Source organism: Condylura cristata, unplaced genomic scaffold (genome assembly GCF_000260355.1).
Source record: "Condylura cristata isolate star-nosed mole 26May11 unplaced genomic scaffold, ConCri1.0 scaffold00007, whole genome shotgun sequence".
In the NCBI taxonomy this organism is placed as follows: Eukaryota; Metazoa; Chordata; class Mammalia; order Eulipotyphla; family Talpidae; genus Condylura; species Condylura cristata.
Window position 1 is genome coordinate 46,616,549 of NW_004567108.1, and position 20,399 is coordinate 46,636,947.

Below are 20,399 nucleotides of genomic sequence, written 5' to 3' on the forward strand. Positions count from 1 at the left end.
TTATGGTTCATCATCTATGTAGCTAATTTTTATAACTAACTGTTCTGGCAGGTGCAGGTTGTTACCAAAGGAAGCTTCTTCCAAGTAGCCCCAACAACTTATCTATGCATTGAGGAATCCAAGGGGAAATGACAGTGCTTCGGGAATTTAGATTAGGCAACAAGATTCTCAGTAATAGGATGGTATGATTTGGAATAACGTGTGAAAAATACATCCCTTGGTAACTGTGGCAGACAAGGTCACAGCCCTGAAGAGCCATCCTGGAGGCTGTGTGAACTGTCAATGACAATGTACACACAGAGGTGGCCCTGAGGTATGTGCAAATAGCAACTTTACTATAGTGGAGACTTGGTTTTTTTGATTCAGCAGATTTATATTTAGGGGGAGAGAATCGGCAGCTTGGAATTTGGTAGTAAAGGCAGCCACACTCTATAACTTCATACAGCTTCCACATACACTGTTTTTGCTTTAAAATTTTTGTTTTTAAAATATTTCTGTTGTGGCCATGTGACCTTACTGTTTTATTCTGTAAATCTTTCACATATGATTTGGATCCACAGAATTTAACTTTAAAGTTATTGGATTTGTAGGAGTGAATATTGGCATTAAATCACATGTCCTGAAAAGGAATAATTTTGAAAAGACCCTCCAAGTTTTAATGCTTTCACAAGAGCATTGTGCTTGGAGAATATGGATTCAGATTAAAAGATGGACACATTTGTATGTTCATGGAGGAAGTATGGCATGAGTGAGGAAGGAGTCTCCAGGAGAAGAGCCCTTCTGAAATGAGGTTATTGCTGTTCATGACAGGAGCTCGCATTTTACATCATTACAATAAATTTGTCACTGTAGTGACTTTCAAATCAGGTTGACAAAACAAATAGCTGAACCCAATGGGAAATTCAGGGTGCTTCTTGTAGGGTTTTATATGGCATATTTTTCAAGAAATCATTTCAGATAGTCTGGAGCAAACTCAACTAACAGTTACTGCCACACAATAGCTTCAAATTACAGTAAGCTGGAAAGCTGTCATCTGATATCAAAACTTCAAGGCCATCCCTGGTGGCGCAGTGGGTTAAAGCACAGCACTAAGAAGCTAAAGCCACTTCAGCATGAGTTTGATCCCTGCCCCAGAGGCGACCCACATGGCGCAGCAGACCTCTCCTGACTTGCCCGCTGCTCCCCTCAGCAGTGTACTTCATCAGTCTGCCTGTTCTGCTCCCTGCTCTGTCTCGGGTGAAGCTTCTCACTGCCTCACACCTCTGTCCTGTACCCCAGTTCTATATGCATAAATAAATAAATCTGGGGGAAAAAAAATTCAGCCTAGCCTCTGAGAACACTTGTTGACAAGACTAAACTGTGGCCCTATATCATAGATGATGCATTGTTATTGGTATTTATGGAATTGGTATTATATTTAGCTGTGCATACACAGACTTGAAATGGAAGTGGCTTAAGTAACAGAGTATTTCTCTATCATATTAAGAATCTGAAAGTTTGGCCCTCCCTGGTGGCGCAGCGGGTTAAAGCACAGCACTGAGAAGCTTAAAGCCACTTCCGCATGAGTTCGATTCCCGCCTGCCCCGGAGGTGACCACATGGCGTGGCAGACCTCTCCTGACCCGCCCACTGCTCCCCTCAGCAGTGTACTTCATAGATCTGCCTGTTCTGCTCCCCACTCTGTCTCTGGTGAAGCCTCTCGCCGCCCCTGAGCCTCTGACCTGTACCCCAGTTCTGTATGAACAAATACATAAATCTTAAAAAAAAAAAAAAAGAATCTGAAAGTAGTCTGGAGTGAATGAAGCATCATTATTCCCTAAAGTCTTCAAGAGCACAAGCTCCTTCAATTCTGTTACCATGAAATGTGGTCCCTGTGCCTAAAATCCATAATGGTGCAATGTGACTGCCCAGCTCCATTCACTTCCCACTTCAACCTCACATTCTCACCATTAGGAAAGAGAAAGGAAAGAAGGACAAGGCTAGCTATAGATGTCTTTTAATGAAAGTTCCTGAAATCACACAATACTCTCATGTGCAATACCTGGCTGTATAAGAATCTGGGAATTTTCTCTACTTTTTAGCATTCATATACTTATGCAGCTGGTGAAGACAAACACTACACTTAGAGTATAGCTAGCAGTCTCTGCCCCAATGTTGACTCTTGATAATGGCACATGTGTTTTAATGTTTAATATCTGTCTGTATCACTGTATTTGCAAGGTCATTCATAGTTTGATCTTTGGCAGTCTGAGATTAATAGCTGTGGTTTTCAATATCCTAGGTTTGCTAGGATATTTTAACTGCCTGGGGTAAAGAGCTAAAAATTAAATGTGTTGAAGAGTATTGATTTTTAATTATTAGTATATGGCAATAGTTTCTCTATCTTCTTAGTTTAAGATTTATTTTTAGTTATTTATACATATAAGAGCTGGGGTGTAGGCCAGAGGTGTAGGAAGTGAGAGGATTCACCAGAGACAGAGTGGGAAGCAGAACATGCAGATTTTCTGAAATACACTGCTGACAGGAGCAGTGGGCAAGACAGGAGTGATCTTTTGAGCCATGTGGGTCAGCTCCCTGATGTGGCTCCAACTCAGGCCACAGCAGTAAAAGCATGATCGTGCTAGACTTAAGACCTACACTTTCCTGCTCCCCCCACCGCCCCCCCTCCCCCGATTGCCCATCCAGCTAGAATCAGAACACAGATTTTGCACAAAAACAAGGCTAGTTCTTATAACTAGTGTTCTTCATGTTCTCACCAACTTATAACTTCATCTAAACTTGAATCACGGGTACATTTTGAACTTAGGGTAGAAAGCGTCCCAAAGTCTCACATGAGAATTACTTTGCTTGTTCTAACAAGATTTTGTCCTAGCAGGCATGCCAAAATTTGATAGCTACAAATAGGGAGATCTGAAAGAAGAGGGGTGGAGGAGGTAATTTCTTTTAAGGCCACTGCAATGTCTTGGGTTAATATAGACAATGGTTACTGTTTTGCTGACTTGAGGCAAACATATCACTAAATAGAGAGAAGGAGCAATCACTGAACAGATTTAATTTCCAATGGGACACTCCAAAACACTATGTATCTAAATGTTCCTAAAAGTATGAAGTAATCTTATTTGTTCCGTCATTACAAGAAATTAAAGCCAAGCACAATTACATCTCAGTAATAAAAGAACCTGAAAAGGTGCCATTATTATTAACTGAATGAAGTGAGCTTTCTGATTACCTTGACCAGTCACATTTTACTCTTTGTCCATTTATTCCAAATCACATTAGAGGGACTTAACTGATTTTGACAAAATAAGCTGTGTTATTAAGGTGTAGTTTAACCTGAGAAGCTTAAGTTTAATTACTAGATTAGTGTTTTCAAATGGGCATGATTTCAGTAAATTTGGGGGATGTAATTATTAGGGATTCTTTGTTTCTTTAGAGTTCATAAGAGGTCCAAGATGAAAGGAAACACTTAAATTGAGAGAATTTGTGTGTGTTGTTGGGGGGCAGGGGAGCTTTGCTGTTGCCTCAAAAGTTTCTCTAGAGGGAGGTGTCTGTTCTTTTGGGAGTGTCCCCAAACTCCTGAATCCAGTGATTGAGAGAGCTGCTTCCATAGTGGAAAGCCCAGACTTCAAAGGGAGGTAAAGCTAGGAGGCTAAATGGTATGAGATGAATTCCCCTACATAGAGGACCCATCTACTTTAACATTCAAATCCGGGTATTTTGAGAATGAAATTATTCATGATTATGTTGAGTTAGCAGACATAAACCTGGTAAATTCCAGGACAATTGCAACATATGAACCCCCTACCCACAAAGAACAGAGCAACAGATATCTAAATAAATAAATGTAATAGGTACTCAGATGATAAACAATTCTATAGGACAATAGGACGGGGAAACAGATGAGAGTCCTTCTACCAAGGATTTCTCTCCCCACTTGATATTTAAAAAAAGAGAAATCATGTGATACCTAATCACATGATATATCAAAGGGTGAAGTTTATAAGTCTCTGAACCACATTAATATTACTTTAACAGCCTTGTTATAGAAGTTCTGGAAACCTCTCAGAGAAGTTGACTTTAATAAGGGCAATATTCCATACTTTTTCAATTCAATTCAATTTGACAAATGTTTCTTGGTTACCTGGTATGTGACAACCAAGAGATCAAAAAATGAATATAATGTATTCAAACCCTGGAGAAACTCAGTCTCATAGTAAATAAATTATCATGATAGACTGTTTAGTGATTTAATTGCTCAAAGAGTTCACTTCTGATTGGCTCTCATGAATCAAACATAATATTTGCCAGTCTCTATCTTTAGAAGGAACTCCTGTTGGGTGGTAACCTGGATTTTTCCCAGTCCCTTACTAATGCTAGACACTATGGCAAAATAAACAAGGTGATCAGGCTGGTTTAGTAAAGCTCTTGTAACTCAGAGGCCCTTATTTTCCAGACTGCTAATTTGTTTTTTTCCACCCGGAAAGCCCTTCCCTAACATCTGAGCTATTCTGAACAAATCAGCAGAGACAAACTGGAGATTTAGGATGTCTGGGTTAAAAAGGTTTGCTTTTTTAATACAATAAATAATTTGAGAGCACTTTCAGGATTATTGTCTCTCATCACAAGACCCTCCCAGTCAGCCAATGGATAACAGAATCTAGGAGAAGAGTGAAGCACTGGGATGAGTTGGAATTAATTTGAAAAATCCTACTGCATGTTGTGTGCCTGCAAATAAAACTCATAATAACTTTTTATGCACTTACTCCTCTTCAGGTATTGTTTTATAAAATGCATAATTTTATTTAATTTTCAACCACCAAAATGGCTTTTGCCATGTTATAAAATGAGAACAAGCCTAGTTAAGTTAGTTGGTTTTTATGAGGGTCTCAGGCTAGTTGGTGGCCAAACTCAGATTTGGAAACAAGGGCAGCCTTCCTCCAAATGGTCGATGAACATTTACAAATGAAGTCACCAGGCACTTAGGTTGTTCCCGTAACTTGGCTATTGTAAATAGTGCTGCACTGAATTTAGGATTGTGTATATCCCTTTGAATCTGTGGTTTTGTATTCTTTGAGTAGACATTTAGGGGCAGGATTGCTGGATCATATAGTACATCTGCTTTTAACATTTTGGGAAACACATTCTGTGTGTTATATGGGGTGGACCAGTCTGCATTTAGCAATGGTGCACCAGGGTTACTTTTCCTCCACACCCTCCTCACCAACACTTGTTTCTGGTCTTTTTTGCTATGGCCCGTTGTCAGGGTTGTGAGGTGGTATTTAATTATGGTTTTGACCTGCATTTCCCTTTTGAGTAAATTTATCTTCTTCATGTTTTCAGCTTCCAGTTCTTTGAGTCTCTGTGCTTTTACATATTCATTCCCACTCCAGCGCCTTTGGCCTCAAGTTGCTGTAGCTCCCTGCCTCATTTTCTCCTTTACTTGTAAGTTGGAAAAGTTTTGTGAATGGGATCCCTGAGGGATAGTGCCACCCATGGGTTCTTGTCCTGTCGGAGCCCCCAAACGTACCCTTCCTCTATTCACATGCTGTTCCCTAAGTCCCAGACACCTTTGTAAAGGTGATCATGAGTTACGAGGTAGAGGAGGGCTAGACAGCCCTCCCAGAATGATCCTTTGAATTGGATCCTTTGAACTTTCCTGTATTCTGCAGAGGCATCTGGTATAGCACATGCCTCTCTTTTGAAATCGCTAAGATAATCCATTCATTCATCAGTATCTCTAGACTGTGGGCTCGTTGAAGCCCCAGATCATATGAGTTCAGCTCTGCAAGTTGATCACCACCTAGAATGCCAGATACCACTCTTTACTGCCCCAGATATTCAGCAATTATTTGTTGAGTATGTGAGTGGAACTAGTTTGAGTAGCCAAGGGTGAATGAAGTTAACAATCTCGTTTCCAAACTTTGTCCTTGAAAGGACTCAGGTAAAATTGAAACAAAGAATGTTGATGCCATTCAACTCTGGGGTCCTTTGTTTTTAATGTCTTCATAAGTGGCACCCCTGTGAGTGATCCTAGGACAGACAAGCCTTCCAGCTGTTCCAACAGAAAGATAGCCATATGCTTCTACACAAAGCTTCCTTTTAAAGAACTTTTACATTGTGGGAGTGGAGATGGGGTCAACCACAGGGAGCATGAAGACAGATGGATCTAGTGAGGTGGATTTAAGAAGGGTTCTCAATTCTAACTGAAACTTGGATGCAAACCTAATGACATAAAAACCCAAACTACAGTCCTGCATAAGAACAGATACTGTTGTTATAATCATTTTTGAGCTTCTTTGGGAAGGTAAGATTATATATGAGGAATTGAAAGAGGAAAAGTAACAACTAGATTTTGCAGAAATTCACTTGTAAGATTTTAGGAGGTAAAAGTAAAAATGAGGACCAAATGGAAAGGTTTATTTTTTTTCCAATTCATTTGCCTAAAAGGGAACTGTAGCACTCTGGGAAACAGTTCTCCCTGATTGGTTGGGGCCTTAGTAGTTGTTAGTTCACTGGAGTCAGATATTTTTGTTCAGGTCAACTTCCTCATAGCACATCTCATGTGGGGCCAGTTGGTCATGAACAGCTGAGATCATTTGGCCAGGACCATTCCTGAGCAAACATTGGAACCAAGAATTGAAGCTATCTTTTGACTCCAAATAGTCTTTCAGTAACCCACATTTGCATTTCAGATTCCAAAAGCAGTTGTTAACTTTTCTACCTTGAACTTATAAGTTACTGTGGACTTGTCCAAAACTGCTCTCAGTAAGATTCTGTCACTTGTGTTGAGCACTATTGATACTAGAGGTTGCAAACTGTAGATATAAGAGGCTGATATTAGAGTTGCAGGCTTTCACATTTGGCCCTTAAGAGGTTTCACATTTTTTAATTTGTTGGCAAAATTTTGAAACAGATTTTTGCATTAAAAAAGCCAGATGTGGGCCCTCCCTGGTGGAGCAACAGGTTAAAGCACAACACTAAGCAGCTAAAGCCACTTCAGAATGAGTTTGATTCCTGGCCCTGGAGGTGACCCACATGGTGTGGCAGACTTCTCCTGACCCGCCTGCTGCTCCCCTCATCAGTGTACTTTGTCGATCTGCCTGTTCTGTTCCCCTCTCTGTCTCTGGTGAATCCTCTCACCTTCCCTGCATCTCTGGCCTGTACTCCAGTTCTGTATGCATAAATAAATAAATAATTCAGACACGGGGACTTACGAATATTTGAGCATTAAGCAACAGTTGGCTAGTATTCGTGCACCTGCCACCTGAGGTTCTCACCTCGTGCCTCTCCCACACCCACCATTCACTCACACACGTGATTTTTCTTGCTCCTCTAAGCATTTCATTGGTAACCCTTCACATGCGCCACTGAGAATCTTCTAGTGTCCTAAACAGGCTCACCTAGTATGAAGAAATGATTTACAGATTTACAGAATGTCTACACAGAGACAGGCCATGCCTTAAAGAGCCCTGTGTCTAACATTTTTCTTCCTTGCAGTAGAAAGTAGAGTGTTTTTATTGTAAAATAGGAGGAAAAAAGAAGACTTAGACTAAGTTACATCTCAGTGTTTTCAAACTTACTGGTAGGTTGAAAATCAACTTAATGCGCCACAATATTTGTTCACTTAAATATAATAGAAAATGTCAGTGAATCATATATAATGAGGATAAAAATTATTTCATTATTTTGTTTCAACTTTTTATCTATATACTGAATCAAATAAATGTGTGTATATGCAGTTCTCTTCGCTTAAATTAAAATGTGTAATTTGTTAAACTATAAATCAGTTTTGCCATAATTTATATAAATAGCCCTCAGAAATCACTTTGATTATGAGTTGACCCCTTTTTTGAACAAATACAGGTAGCAAAACATTCCTTCCCCTGTGGATGGTTTATACTGTATCACCACACACACCTCTTCAGAAATGAGCACAGTAACAGTAGTATTCATTGCACCTTCTACTTTAAACAAGTAGACAAATCTTCCTGTGACCCACTATCAAGAAAGCTTGAAAGCCACTGCCTCATCTCCTTTAATCTCCTCCCAAAACTCCATGCGACTGGTATATGGGCTTTCAAAAGAAAATCTCAATAGAAGTTGAAGTTCTGCCATGATTTTTGCTTGCTAGAAGATCTCAAAAAAATTACCACAAGCAATGATCTGGTTTGCTGGGGCCTTTCAAGGCATGATTAAGAGACTTCCAAAGAAAATTATAAAGACAGAATATATAAACTGAAAGTAGAATATGGATCTAAATATCTGGAGTTGTTCCATAGGTTAGGTTGGCAACAAAAATTTATGTGATTATTATCAATAATTCCGATGAAATAATAGATTCACTAAGCACAGCGGTGTTAGCACAGTCACAGGATTCACGAGTTGAGAGATGGTGAAGCTGTTTTAAAAAATGTGGTCACAAGAAGAATACACTTTAACAACTAATTTTAGTGGAGCTCAAACTAACACATATATTAATGCATTAATGATCTCAGTGTAAAATGTCTACACATTTAATAATTCCAGTCAGTGAATGTGTCCTGGAGATTTATAAAAATATATATAGTATATGTATACCCATTATGTTTTCGGACAATGAAGAAAGATGCTTTGCATTTTTTTTCTTATTAAGGAACCATCATGTAAGCATAAACCTAGAATACTCAAAAGAAAATGTGGGTTTGCAATTTCAGTGATTGGCAAGAAGTCCCAGATTGCTGTGGAATAATGTTTCTAAAATCAATTTAAGAATGCTATGTAAAACATGGATAGTGTGTTGCTGCATCTTAATAAAATTCATACAGTTTAAATTGTTTAAAGTAGCCTGCACAATAAATACTATTGCTAATTGTATTAATTTTCAGAGATACAGTTGCTGGCGGCTGCTAGATTCAAAAATATGTGCAGAATTGTTACAATAACTTTGTGATTCAGAAAAAGATGGGAAGAGGTGTTATATGTAACAGACTTGATAAATATTTATAATTTTTAAAACTCATGATTTAAGTTGGAATGAAACCAGCAAAAATGAAATAGGCATATGGATATGTGATTTTTTAAAAAGATTTATTAATTTATACATACAGAGATGGGCTACAGGCTAGAGGTGCAGGAGTGGTAAGAGGATTCACCAGAGACAAAGTGGGGAGCAAACAAGCAGATTGACAAAGAACATTGTTGAGGGGAGCAGCAGGTAGGTCAAGAGAGGTCTGCCAGGCCATGTGGGTCACCTCCGGGGTGGGGATTGAACTCATGCTGAAGTGGCTTTAGCTTCTTAGTGCTGTGCTTTAACCCACTGTGCCACCAGGGAGGGCTGGATATGTGATTTTTTTTAAGTAAAATTCATCTTAACATTGAAATTAAATGTGGAAAATGGTCTGGGGAGGGGACAAACCTTTTGTGGGAATTTATTTCTAGTTCTATTATATATATATATATAAACTGAGGAACAGAGAAACAAAATAATCTATCTTATTTTGCCACATGGTTGCTGAGTTTCAGGACCAGAATTGGAACCTGGGTCTCTGTCTCCAGTGTCAAGGTCATTAGACCACTACAGTGGATGTCTCTAGAATGCTTTGCTTATGGCTGTGCATTGAATTGCTGCAATGGATTCTTTTTTTTTTTTTTTTTTTTTTTTAGATTTATTTATTTGTGCATACAGAACTGGGGTACAGGCCAGAGGCTCAGGGGTGGCGAGAGGCTTCACCAGAGACAGAGTGGGGAACAGAACAGGCAGATCAACGAAGTACACTGCTGAGGGGAGCAGCGGGCGGGTCAGGAGAGATCTGCCACTCCATGTGGTCACCTCCAGGGCAGGCGGGAACCGAACTCATGCGGAAGCGGCTTTAGATTCTCAGTGCTGTGCTTTAACCCGCTGCACCACCAGGGAGGGCCTGCAATGGATTCTTAATCTCCTTCCTCCTTTTCTGTTCATCCTCAGGGTCTACCAGTGCACTTACTTCAAGGCCACACATTTAAGTATTCAAGGCTGCTTCCTTCTCCTCCCTGGAAGGAGTCAATGCCATCCAGGCTATAGACCACCCAGACGTGTAATCTTTATTCAGGCTCCAGACATTTATTCGACCTGAAAAAAAAAAAAAAAAAAAGCAACTCACTCCCTCCTCTCACAGTCATTTGAACCAGAGACTTCATCAAAAAACCTACATTCAAGTTCACCTTCTTCCTGCCCCGCCCCCCACTCACTTAACCATAGTATGTGCTCACCTCCCTGTCACTGCTCTGAATTGCAGTTGGCTCCAAAGCTGAGTGATATCTATGATACCTCACACTGTCTCTCCACAGCAGCTGGTCACGTGTCTTATTTTCTCAGCAGGATATCGTAAGTTCCTTCCCAGGTCCAGATCACTACATCTTTCATGTTCTTATATTTCACAGCAACCAGCAAATCAGAGTGACTCAATTAATTATGTATGGATTTTTTTTTTTTACTATTATCTTTCTTGGGAAGAGAAAATGAGGAAGGAAAGGAAAGAAAAAGATTACTCTCTGATCATTCTCATCAGTAAAGAAGAGCTAAAGAGGGCATATATGGGAACCTGTAACACATATGCATTGAGTTTATGTTTTGGGACTCACCTGACCATGGTATAGGACAAAGTTTTATGAAGTATGCTGTCAGTGATGATAGTGATACTGAAATTTCAGGTTTCTAGCCCTAGTCTCCCAACAAGGAGTGGATCCCAGGCTGCAGTGACAGACCTGAGTCCCACAGGATGGAAGCCACAGCAGGTACTTTACAATGCTCAGGCAACCAAGCAAAAGGCAGATTTAGGGCAGAAAAAGTTTATTAAGGAGAAAGGAAACAGAAATAAAGTGGGATTCCCAGACCAGTGGAACCAGGCCAGGGAGGGGCAAGAGCCTAAGTGGAGTCATGTTTTAGAGAATATATACCTTCATTCCCTGATTATTCTCTTTGTGATTGGCTAGTTCTCTGTGGTCTCACTCACTATCTTAATGCCTCTGTGACCAGAACTATGTCTCTGTGTCCCAGCCCTCGCTTACCTTCCTTATCTTACAGTTTTTTCTCTCTATTGTTCCTGTTCCAGAATGTCCTGTTGCTCCTAGTTCTGGGATGTTAGATTAGTCCACTTTCGAGAATTTGTTGCCCTTATCTCTGGAGCCTTCCTTAACTCTTCTGAGGTCCCTCCCTGTACTTCCCCTGAAGCTACCTAATTATCCCTAACTTGCCTTAGGACTCAATAGTATTCCAAGAAGAAGTAAGGTTAAGTAATATTTTTCAAATAACATTAGCTAGATCTCTTTACTGTACAACTTCTAGCTTTTTGTAGGTTTATGCCTACTACTCCCACTACCTATCCAAAGTTTCCCAAAACTTGTATGATCACAGGATTCTTTGGTAAAGAGAATCTTGTAGGTTTAATGTAAACATTCTTTGGGAAACATTGGGATGACCTGATAACTGATAACTAATGATGTATCTATTACATATTTTTTATTCATAGTGACTTTGCTTGACTTGGTATGGCCTTGCAAAGGCTATTGTTCATTCACATTCAACCAAGAACTGGTTAAGGACTGAAGGTTGATAGTAATAACAGAAAATAGTAATTGGTTTGTGATTGAGAATCTGAGAGGATGGAAACCCTTATGCATCAAGTGTCTTGTTGCACAGTAACTTTTTAAACAAATGTTTAAGATAGTCTGAGTAGTCTTTACTTTTGGTTGAGTAATTATTACAAGTCAGATATTGGTATTGGTCTTGGGATTTGACATGCATTTGTACATGCATTTCTCCTAAAAACTAATTCCCATTTATGTAATGGGCTCAGGTATTTAAAGGACTAATTTAAGATAATGCAATGAGAACAATGTCAGCACTATTATTCATATTCCATGTGATTCAAAAATTCATGTTCTTTGTGACCTGTCATTTCCTTTGGGGAACTCTCTATATTGTGGATCTTTGCATATATGTTAAGAGTTTTTTGATTTTTTTTCTTTTAAACAAAAACTAAATTTCTCTTGATACTTTTGGACAATTAAAAAATTGATTTCTCTTAAGTTTATGCTGTAGGGAGTCATCACCTATGCAAATGGCTAAGTCAAGTATACTTGATATAATCTTGAGTTCTGAAACTCTATTATATGTGTACTTTAAATAATGCAGATTTACCATTTGGCATGCCTTTTCACTCATGCTTTATTTACAACTCAAGGGACAAGAATAAAAAAATTGGACACGTGTGTGTGTGTGTGTGTGTGTGCATATATATATATATATATATATATAAATTGGACACATGAAATTGCCCTTCTCAGTCTCTACTCATGGTCTCCAAAATAGCCCAAAATTTCTTTGGACACCTTTTGTATATTTTTTCTTAGCTGTGACTTACATTTCTTAAAATGGAATGAATGTCTCTTTGCCATTACTGTAGACATCTTTTAGTGAAGGGGAGTAAGGAAACAAAGAAAGTTGCCCGGGTATTGCTTCTAAATAAAGGATTCTGGAACAGTGCTGATTAAAACAATTATTTTTTCTTCTCTGCTCAAGAAGGATTCTCAACCTGGAGTCCCTGATGACTTCAGGGAGGTCAGGAACACTTTTAAAATAAAAATCATTGATCACATTAACTCATGTCCAGTTTTCTAGAGAGGCTTTTACATCAGACTCTCAAAAAGGTTTATTAGACTTCAAAAAAAAAGTTGAAAAAGCACTGTGCCATTTGAAGTATGAGAAACCAAAAAGATATTACCATAATACCTTTTCATGGCCAATCTTAAGGAAGGTTTCTCCTTTTATGTGAATGTCAGAACAAAGATTGGAGAGCAGGATACGACAGGGCATACGAAAGTGGGTAGTGAGTAATGAATCAAGTAAAATTTATGATGCAAACAAATACATGATATAATGTGATGGAATTTTTTTAATATTCATTTATATATACAGAACTGAGCCAGAGGAGTAGGGCGGGGCCTGGAGGGTGTGTAGGGAGGATTCATCAGAGACAGAGCGGGGAGCTGAATAGACAGATTGAACAAGTACACTGCTGAGGGGAGCCGCGGCGAGACAGGAGAGGTCTGTCAAGCCATGTGGGTCACCCCCCAGCTGGGGATTGAATTTGTGCCACAGTGGCTGCAATAGCTTCATAATTTAGCCCACTGTGCCACAATGGAGGGCCCATGTGATGCAATTTTTATGCGAAAATTAAGATACTCAAGAGATAGACATATTTAGTTTTGTTATATTGAAGGAGAAATATAGACTTAATATGACTGCTGGAAAATGAAAGTGAGTACACTGAAAATTGAACAAACTTAGAGAAGCAACGGTACAAGGGATATTCAGCTGTTCTTTCCATTCTTATTTGCATGGGAACCCTGATCTTATTGAAACCTGATCTTATTTGCATGTCCTCCTGATCTTAGGAGGACAACACATGATCTTTATTTAGTTCATTCACCTGTTTCCTCCAAACTTCATACCTTTGTGTTGATGGATGTTTCTAAAATTTCATCAGATTTTAAAAAGCTCATTCTGTGTATTCATCTTGATTCTTATGTTAATATTTTGGTTTAGCAGGACACCATGGTATACCTAACCATTCCTGAGTATTGGCATAATTGATTCTGACACTCTTTAAAAAGAGACAAAGTAGAGTTTGGACACAAGATAATAAACATAAGAGTTGATAAATGGAGGTACATACTTCTAGAGTCATAACCAAGACAGTATTCTGCATTGTACTTGGAAGTTATTTTTATTTGTCAAAACACAAGCATATTATTAGCTATTTACTGATGTTTGCTGGCTACCTATGAATTGCAGGAATTGCGTTAGATACCTATAGAAAGGCCTAGGATCAAATATAAAAGAGTTTTAAACAAAGTCACAAAGGCAATGGTCAGCAAATTATGTCCATGTAAAAAGATTGACTAGGGAAGATAGTTTAAATGGGATAGTGAATAAAAGAGACCTGGGAATAGCATTGGAAAAACCCACTGTTGAACAGTCTTCTGTGAACACAAGGAGTATGGCACTGGTATAAAAATACCTTGGAGGAGGTTAGTGAAGCAGGTTCTTAGAATGGAATAGCAGTTATAAGTGTTGGAGAAAGAGTATTCTGCCTTGTAAACAAGTCTGTGATGAGCAAAATTGAACCCAAGGAGATCCAATAGCAGGAAACAACAAAAACCAAGAATTACATAGAAGAGGATTAACTAGAGATGACAGTTATACAAATTAAGAAGAAGTCAGTCCGTCCATTGGCTAAATTTTAGATGGGAATATGGCTGGAGCAGAGGTAGAGATGGGTGTAAATATACTTCAGGCCTCCCTGAATATCAATGCCTTTCTTTCTCAGAATATCTCTGGCCTAGTATCATCATCCATAGCCAATATATACTTGTGCAAGATTTACAAAATTACAGGATGATGATATTAGATGGAATCTTTGAAGTAATGTCTGATTTCACCAAGGCCAGTCAACAAAGGATAGCCTTCAAATCAATACCAGTATATTCTTCCCCTTCTTATCTAGAAGAGACAACTATTTAGTTACAGCCAAATCAGAACTTTTTAGAATCTCATCTTCATAAACAGCCTTATCAACACATCTTTTGCAAGTAAGCTCTCCCTGAGTGAAATTCTGCTCAGTATAGTTATGGTGACCCACAGTATGATTAAAATTTTGTGACTAGAATGCTATCACTTTTTAGAACAAGAAGCCTATTTCCTTGCAAATCACATTGGACAGTCATGCTCATGCCTGATAGATCATGAGATCATATGCCTATGTAAAATGTCATTGCCAAGATTGTCTTAGATATAAGAATAACCAGCAAAGGAAAAAAGGTGTTCTATACATTATTTTAACATAACAACAATATGGTGAGTTACAATGGTCTCACTGACTCTAATCTTGCCTTCTACAATTCCATTTAGTGCAAAGCCCTGGAATTTTCCATTGAAATCAAGTCAGATCCTATTTCACACAGCATTCTGTATGAATGGCTCCATGCTTGAAAAACAATACAAAGCTCCTACCTCCGACACTTGACAAGACTCCCATAGCCAGTCTCTGAAGATTACTCCAGCTTCTTATTTGTCCTCTGTGCAAAGCTCTCCTCACAGCAGTTCCTTTCTCTATATACATATGCACACATTTTGTTGACACAGGTCCATATGTTTGCCATATTGCTTTCTCTTAAAAACCCTTCCCACTCTCTTCACTTACCTTTCATTTATTTCTCTAGGACTCAACCTTCTCCTACTCTCCCTCTTTACCTGTCTCATTTAAATAGCCCACATGCTTCCTTCTTTCAGAATGCTTTCTACAGAATAGTAGATGAAATCATCTCCACTACTGGTCACTAGACTTTCCTAGAGTAAAGAACAAACTTTTAGTTACCTTGGTTCTGCAAGCTAATAAAGTGCATGGCATATAAATGGTGCTAAAATAGTATTTTTTTAAATTACTGATGCATCTAGGAGTCAGTGAAACCCACTCTTAAGTTTATTTCATTCTAGAGCCTTAGGGAGCACTAGAAAAAAATATTGCGGGTAGGAGGCAGATAAAAGAAAACAAAAATAACAAAATTGCATATATCTTCCCTTTAGAGTTTTTTTTAAAAGTTCTAAGTGAAGTTTTATATATTTCATAAGATTTAAAAAATACTTCAAAACAAGCACTTCATGCCAGAAACACACTTGGAGAGCAGCTTGCCACTGGCAGGCTCTGCTTAAACCTGTTATATGTACACATTGAAAGTGAGTCCAACTCATTCATGTATTTCCCATCAGATAAAATGTATGGGGGAGGGGCATGTCAGTAAAAGTTACAACAAAACTGCACAAATCTTTCCTTGTGGTGAACTCAGGGAGTGATTAGCTTGAAGCAATACATGGTGAAATAGACTCCCGCCCCCCCCCCCACCCCGCCCCCAGTTCTACCTTCTTCAGACACAACCAACTCCACCCTTAGGAACAAAGAGGAAATGTGGGTATGTATTGAGAGAGGGGAAGCTGGAATTGTTAGGAAGATTTATATTTATGTGCTTTCAGGAGTGCCTTCGTAGTTTTATTTCTTTTAAAGAAAATTCAAGATCAGCGGTTGTGGTTTGTGTTTATTTTTTAATTAAGCATTGTAAGCAATTGGTGTCCAGAGTAAGTAATATTCATTGGACCTGTCTCTGCATCAACATCAATAGGCCTATCTAGAAACTGATGTTTTGGGAGTTAGTGCAGGGTCCTTGGGTTCACTCTGAGAAAGGATTCACCAGAACTCCCCTTTCAGCAGCATGTAGCGAGTTCCCAGGCGAGTTCCTCCATGAGACAGAGACTCAGTTATATTTAAAGAGTAGGCTTATTAGGGAAAAGGACAGGAGTATAGACACTTGCATAGGCACAAGCTGGCAGGGAAAGATGCTCCGGAAGGGACAGGTTTGCAGAGAGAGGCCTCTTAAGAGAGCTTAAGAGAGCAGCTTCCGTTGAGGGAGGTCAGTGCAGAGAAGTCCTGGCATGGTACAGGTCACGGTCACGCAGGAGGCTGCTGCCCTGCTGAGGGAGAGAGTGCGTGGCAAGAAGCACCTGTGTAGTAGGCACAGGTGGGCATAGGACTGCTGTCCGGAGCTGGTGCAGAAACTGCAGTCACATAAACATCTCTGAGAGGGGCTCACTCCCTATGAGCCTAGGCTTGTTGATTTTTAATAGAACCTGAAAGGGACTCGAGATACCACAATGGGCTCAATATATCTTTATCTTTTCACCTTTTGGGTCTGTGATAGACACCGCCCTCTGCAGTTTGCTACCCACTTGGGTTTTCCTCTCTGTAATCCGGGCATTAGCGCCTGAGGATCTTGATATCTATGGCTGTGTCAATGGCCATGCTAATCCCTTCTGCCCAATTCCCTGTGTGAGTCAGTCTTGTGATGCCTCCTTTCTGTTCTTTCCTCCATCAGGAACTCTATCAAACATACACAGACCTTTCATCCTTCAAGTATTTGCAAAGAAACCAATAACCATACAGTCACACATCATGCAAAGGGATCTTTTTACCTCAATGGTCAAAGTCTCTTGTAAGTTGTGGGTAAGAATAAACAGCTGAACATTTCACAAGAAAATGACCTCAACCTCTAGCCAACTGCCCATTGGAGAGGTAGTGACTTTTATTTCCTATTCAAAGGGAAGCTGCTGCTTCAGCATCTTCTCCTCCAGCCCCTGGCATACTGTCAGGCCTGTGTCAGGGGAACCCTTGATCGCATCACAATGACGGAAGCCAAGTGCTGGCCTGCAGGAATGAGGACTGTTTGTTCACAGCAGGTCCTGAGCAGAACAGTGGTGTTACAGAGTTCAAGGGTGCCTTGAAGAAAACTGATGCCACTGTAGGAGAGGACTTCCAAAGGCTCAAGTTATTTCTCAGTGACTGTTGTTCTGTTACCCTCACCTTGCTTTTATGGAATTGAGCCAACAGTTCTTGCTTCGGTGTTTTTTCCTCCTGCAATTCCTTGACTACAGCAAAACTAGACAGTTAAATAGAAGGGTTTTCATGTATTTTCAAGTCGTGTCACAGTGAAGTCTATGCTCTGGGTAGAAAAGTATTTAGTTAATGAATGTAGTATGTGTTTTGGTAAAATCTGAAATTAAACCAGCTCACTGTTTTTGTCCTGCTTGCTACGGATGGCATTTAGGTGTGTTTTTTGGTGTGGTGACTCAATTTCCTGTAGTATGACTGGCAACTCCACATTGAGGCTTTTTTAGTAGGGATTAAAAGGTCAGCTACTGAATATTTGAGAACATTTGGGGTTAAAATTCCTAAAAGTTAAGATTTAATAATGATCCTGAAAAGCCGGTGGCTGGCCGTGCTGCCTATAAACCCAGGAATTTGGAAAGTAATATTCTCAGCTTTTTTATATTAATAACAGTAAGTATTTGAGTTAGAGGTTTATAAAACAAACATTTTTACTCTGTTGCTAGTAATTTTTACTGATCTGTGCATGTGCTATTGTCTTTCTTTCACATCATCTAGATTTATACCGTGAATGCAAGAATATGTTAGAATTTAAAATACATGTACATACCACATTATGATGGTATCCAAGTACTGACTGTCGAAATGACTAATCCATGTTTTTGACATAAAGTGATATTCTGAAATAAGTTGACCCTTTGGCAGTATTGCCTTCTTACGCAAGTCTGTATTTGAGTGCATAATGTCTTGAGATACTGAAACTTTCATGAATTATATTTCCACTATTACGGTTAAAAAAACAATACTGAGGCCCTCCCTGGTGGTGCAGCAGGTTAAAGCACAGCACTGAAAAGCCAAAGCCACTTCCGCGTGAGTTTCATCCCTGCCTGCCCTGGAGGTAACCCACATGGTGTGGCAGACCCTCCTGACCCGCCCACTGCTCCCCTCATCGATCTGCCTATTCTGCTCCCCACTCTGTCTGGTGAATCCTCTTACTGCTCCTGCACCTCTGGCCTGTACCCCAGTTCTGTATGCACAAATAAATAAATCTTAAAAAAAAAAATACTGAAATATATCAGGGAGTACAACATCTTACAAGGTTGTAGGCTCATATTTCTGAAAACTTTTGAGAAGTTGGGGAACATGGGGAGGGACCATTAGGAGGACCCTTGAGGCTCAGACTTTGGAAGAGCTGGAATGAAGTAAAGTAGAACATGGAAAGCCAAGCTCTAGAGATGTAGAGAGAGAATTTCTGGCTTCAGAATGTAGCTGGTAACTGGAAAGATGACCATGAACAAATTCTAGACACAGTGGTTATGAATCTTTGTTTAACCCACTAGATATACCAACTAAAGTGACCTAAATAAGTTCATTTCCTGTAAAACTTTCTACATCCCTGTTTTATATAGTAAGGGGAAGGAAAAAGTAAAAACAACAAAACCGTATGTAGCAGGTAATACCCATATAGATAGTATTAGATGTGTTATTACTACAACGAGGTAATGCTGTACTTGGATACGGAAGGTACTAATGAAATAATATATAAACGAACATGTGTTATGTTCAGAGGCTTAATTATTGTGTGGGATTCCACAGGACATTCTATATTATGTCTGTATAATGCTTCAATTTTTGTAACAAGCATGTGATTTTTTAAAATATTCTTATAATCAAAGAAGGGCTACATAGATAGAACATTTATTTAATATGAATACTACTTATATTTACCGTTAAGGTTATTCTGTTTAATAGAAGAATAAGTTCCAATCTTATGCTTTAATTCGCCTGTCAAGGTCTAGGTTATTTGTTCACATAAATTATATATTTACAGAGATTGTGTGGAAAAACAGAATTTAGAACATGAGAGGCAAATTTTAACCTAGAGTTCACAAAGTGAATAACAAACAACTCAAGAATCCTTGATAATAATGAACGACTGGCACATGTGATAAATACTTTGAAACTTATTCCGACTTTAACCACATTTTTATAAAATCTTATCTGGGAAATCCCAAGAACCTGAGAGTCAGACCATGAAATGCTTGGTTGTGTCACTGATCATGTAGAGAGTGAAGGGTACATATTCTTCACTACCTGTAGTTCCAACCAAAGGAAAGGGATCTCACCAATTTCTTGTAAGCTTTTCAGTGTATTATTTCTAATTGACAATAACAAGATGGACTCCGGAGTTTGGCTTTTCCCCTACTGAAAGGTTTGCTTATCCACATGCTAGTGCAGTGAAGCCCTCTGCACTGTAGCCATTTATGTAGAGTTCAGCTTTTGCAAATAGACCAGCTTCTTTATGATGCCGTCGGATATGGACTTTTCATTTTCTCACCTTTGTCATTCTGCGTGTAGTGGGTAGAAACAGTCCCAGACTGTTTATGGCAATAGCATCACAAGGCCATCCTGGACTTTAATTTGCAGTTCCACAGACGGAGGGAGCATGCATGCTGGACATGTGTAAACTACCCAGACCATGCGATGCCTTCTCGTGGCTATTCCTTTGCGATAGCTCTCAGACAATTCCCAGTGCGAAAATACTGCCGCGTGTCCAATCTATGAATTCTAAAACATTCCGGCCACGTATCAGTGTATATTTTTATTTATTTGTGTCCACCCCAAAATGTAGGCGTCTGTAACTTTGCAGGACTTGAGCTGGGTACTAAAGAGTCTGGTCTTAATAAAAATGCCTTTATTCCCACAGCCACCCTGCCCCTTGAAGACGGTAAAGCCTAACCCTCAAATATCAAAGCCTCAAATACCCTAAAACCCAAACCCACAGTAACGGTAGCTCCGGTCCTCAATAACCTTGTGTGTGCCGCCTGTCGAACAACCTTGCAGGAAGCAGCCAGGCGCGGAGATGCTGGGCCTCGGGCAGTCGGAACCACCCCGAGGGGCAGCGGCTCCGCGGCGCGCGCGGGATCCCTGCGGGGCAGGTGCGCGG

At 39.5% G+C, this 20,399-nt stretch overlaps 1 protein-coding gene across 3 annotated transcripts in view; it reads left to right on the plus strand.

Moving 5' to 3' along the window:
• The window catches only part of PDE4D (phosphodiesterase 4D, cAMP-specific), a 650,481-nt gene that overhangs the window by 576,007 nt on the left and 54,075 nt on the right, over positions 1-20,399 (plus strand). The gene's annotated exons all lie outside the window — the stretch shown is intronic.